This window comes from Microtus ochrogaster, unplaced genomic scaffold (assembly GCF_000317375.1).
Source record: "Microtus ochrogaster isolate Prairie Vole_2 unplaced genomic scaffold, MicOch1.0 UNK7, whole genome shotgun sequence".
In the NCBI taxonomy this organism is placed as follows: Eukaryota; Metazoa; Chordata; class Mammalia; order Rodentia; family Cricetidae; genus Microtus; species Microtus ochrogaster.
The window spans coordinates 5819297-5823627 of NW_004949105.1; positions in this window are offsets into that span (position 1 = coordinate 5819297).

The following is a 4331-nucleotide window of genomic DNA, read 5'->3' on the forward strand; positions in this document are numbered from 1 at the left end:
ACACACATTCTCACACACATTCTCACACACACTCACACACATTCACACACACATTCTCTCACACACACATTCTCACACACACATTCTCACACACACACTTGTAAATGCACACACTCACACATTCTCACACACACATTCTCACACACATTCTCACACACACTCACACACATATTCTCACACACTCACACACACACTCACACACACTCACACACACTCACACACATTCTCACACACTCACACACACTCACACACATTCTCACACACTCACACACACTCACACACACTCACACACATTCTCACACACTCACACACATATTCTCAATTCTCACACACCCTCACACTCTCACACACACACTCGCACAAACACACAAAACTTAAATTAGAAAACAGCTTGAGAAATTATCCTTTCTGGAGGTCCAACTTCTTAAAATTAAAATTTAATTAAAAATTTATCATAGAAATGATAAGTCACTCTTATGGGGGGTCTTTAAATTTTTATTACATTGCATTAAATTAATTACTTTACTTGCATGAGCAAGCATATGCATGTGTGCATGTATACACGTGTGCATGTATGTGTGTGCAGCATGTGGACATGTGTGTATGTGTGTGAATGTGCATGTATGCACATGCTAAAGCATCCATGTAGAGGTCAAAGAATCTGCAATCAGTTTTCTCCTTCTCCTACGTGAGTCCCAGGCATCGAACTCAGGTCAACAGGCTTAGTGGCAAGTGCTTTACCCGTTGAGCCTTCTCACTGGTCCTTACTGCGTCTTAAGGAAGTAATGTGCACGGCATTGATGAACAGCCTCGGGAAACTATAATGACACATGAAATATAAAATTTAGTACTCAGGAGACCAAACATTCAAGGGTATAGTAACCTTTTGAAGGCGTCCTTTGTAACTTTACATCACGGCGGCGGGGGGGGGTGGGTGGGACCTGGAGGTCGATGGAAACGTATTCTGCTTACATGGTTTTCTGTATCAATAAATAGCATGGACGTTTGCTCGTGAACGAAAGGCATCTGGGTGTCCCTTGAACTAGGTGGATGCTGGAAGCGCTAGCACCACAGAGAAGCAAATCAATGGGGTCAGGAAAGCACAACAGTGTTGTGCACAGAGCACATATGAATCCATCCAGGCCAGGAATTTTTTGGGTGACATAATGTGTACAGTTTTGCGGAAGAAAACTAAGTGACATGCGTGAAGCCCATTCCTGTGAAAATAGTACTTACGGGGCTTACACAGTCGTCAGTATACATTAATCCCGCGCCCGTCGGCTAATTACATCACCCTTTAAGACGGACGCCTAATGTAATTAGAGACTTGAACAGCTCACAGCCAGATCACTTAAAGTAACATTGTTAATGGGCCCTGGAAGTTCTCCCTTTCATGTTGCCAGTGTTATAACTTCTAATTACCTTAATAATTAGGGCTCTGTCACTCCTGATCGAGGTAACAGTCCCCAACACTAATGGGCATTAGCCGTCTTGTAGCAGGCATGTTTTGATGTTCTCATCCAGTTGCTTAGGGTCGGAGAGCGATCTGCCCTTGGAAACCTGGCGGTTGCTATGCAGTGACCGGGGCATCCTCACGGGCTCCTTCCTGCCGCCTCAGCCACCGCTGTTCTCATTCAGAGGGAGTTGTATAAACTCTATTCACCGTGAACGACTCATGAAATGTAAATGTGGCACCTATGGATGAAATTTTCTTGAATTTAAATTGCCCCTGTTGCTCGTACCACAAAATAAAAGCATAAACTTGGATGTCAAATCAACCGGAATGGAAATTAAAAGGCATCAAGGTTTCCTTCGCCGGCTGTTAATTGACAGAGGCGAGGGGACTGAAGGTGAAGGGTGGATGTGCGTGTGGAGAAAAGCTTGTGGCTCTGCTGAGAGTCACGGGGGACAGGCAGAACGAGGCGGGATCGTGTGAGTGCAGCCTGAAGGAGTTGTTGAGGCTTGCAGAAACGGCCAGCTGCAAAGGTCGGATGAAAGGGGTTTGTGGGTGAGCATGGTAGAGGCTCACAGGGGTATGAACTGGGGAGGGTCTGTAGCAATGCATTAGACGGGAAAGCACAGGAATTTATGCACTGAAACAATAGATTTGGCATTTATTTACATATTTTTTGTTCATTTTGAAAGACAGGGTCTTATTAGTTAACCCTAGTTGACCTGAAACTCACTATTTAGACCAGGCTAGCCCTGAATTTATAGAGATCTGCCTGCCACTGCCTCGCAAGTGCTGGGGTTAAAGATGTGTATCCAGAAAGTTTAGTGCTATGCAAAATCACCCCAGACCTTCAGAGCATATGAAGAAGATGACGAAGAAGATATCAATAGGGAAGCTACCAGCTAATCACTAGAAATGTAGGGGTTTTTGATGTTGCTCTTGTTTGAGTCTGGTTAAAAGATTGGAAGCCCAACATGAACTCTTAGACCTTACAATTAAGGAGCATGGTACAGGAAGTCAGCAAGAGACAGGGAAGCCAACTTTGTCTTCCCTGCTTCCGATGGGGTCACAATGGGTCACCTTGTGTTACCGTGAACCCCTCAGTCCATCAATGTCAGATATGTGTGCTGTACAGGGAACAAAAGACAAGGTCTTCCTTCCCCAAAGCTTGTGAGACCTGAGAAATAAAACCCAGATACAAGACAAAACAACTCTGCACCCATCAGTGAGCAGGGCCGGCTGCACAAGGCCGACTGTCTCAAAAACCCCTAGAGCAGTATCCTCTAAGAGAAGGCCCTGACGTCTTTCTGGAGGAAGCAGGAGGTGGAGACATGGAAGGAAACTCTTTTAACTCAGGGATGGGGATGGATGAAGAGAGAAGGCAGAGTTGACAAGGAGGGGCTCCCAGTAAGTTTTGGTTGCTCATCAATAGAGGAGATCTCGGTGTGAGAGGGGGAGCATGGGAAGAGGGAGGCCTGAGATCAGGACGAAGCCACTCAGTCTTCTGAACAGTACCCAGTGGGGTGGAGAGATGTGCTACCATCAGCATCGGCTGGAGCCGTCTGAGGAGATGGTGACTTGGGGTGAGGTGTTGCACCAGGTGATGGAGAGAGGCTCAGGAGGGAACTCCCTGGGAGTCACTGGGGTGTAGTCCTGAAGCTGGGATTGTGCTCCACACGCCTAGCTAAGAGCCCTAATCTCCAGGCCCCCAGATGTGAAGCTCTTTGGAGACAGGATAATTTCAGATGGCTTAGGCAGCAGTCACACGGAGCAGGTGGGTCTCATTTACTGTGATAGTACAAGGACAGACAAAAACAGAAAGGGGAAAGTCATGTCAGGAGACACCAGGAGGAGACGGTCACCTACGCCATGGGACGGAGGCCTGGGACAGCGTTTCCCTCACAGCCCTCAGACAAGCCATCCCTGAAGACTCCTTCATCGTGGTCTTCTTCCAGAGACCCAAGACTGTGTTCTGAAATTTAAGTCACCAGGTGGGTGGAGTCCCAGAAATGCCCACCCTACAGCAGACACTGGGGCTAGGGAAAGGATGGGAATTGGAAGGAGGAAGACTCTCTAACAGGGACAGTGGCTTCTCTCCTCCCACTTCTCCCACTTTGATCACCAGAATTCCTCTCTGGACTGGGACACCCAGGGGGCGTTCCAGATTCTTCAGCCACTACTCCTCACTGACCAGCACGAGAGCCTCCTTGGCTCCAGTTAGATGGGAGGTGACTTTGCCCAGCAAGGACCCTGCACTTGTCTGGAGTTCTAAGGGAGATCTCTCTAGATTGGTACTCAGTGGCTTAAAAAGTGTTTGACAAGTGTCTCAATTAGGACACAATACCTGGTTTTAGACTACAAGGACTCTGTACTTAAGAAAATCATCATTTATGATTTAAGAGAAAATTTAATTTAAAGGAAAAAACTATGTTGGATAAAAGCTGGCTGTGGTGGGAGACAGAGACTTGCTGGGCTCAGAAGGGAGAAGGTAAGTGATGGGGAGATCCAGGTAGGGGCAGCTTGGGGACCAAGACAGGTCTCTCTCTAAGGTTTAATCCTTCCACATCCACCTTCCTTTAGGACCCCAGGCAAGATAGAGACACCCCTGGCCTCTGTGCCTGATCTCAAGTCGCATCCCTATGGCCTCTCACAGGTTCCCTCACATTCCTGAACTCCTATTGGCCACTCGTGTTTCTGATCTCCCATTGGCTCATTCATGCTTCTGACCTCACATTGGTTCATTCATGTTTCTGATCTCACATTGGTTCATTCATGCTTCTGACCTTACATTGGTCCTTGTGTTTCTGATCTCCCATTGGTTCGTTCATGCTTCTGACCTCCCATTGGTCCACTCGTGTTTCTGATCTCCCATTGGTTC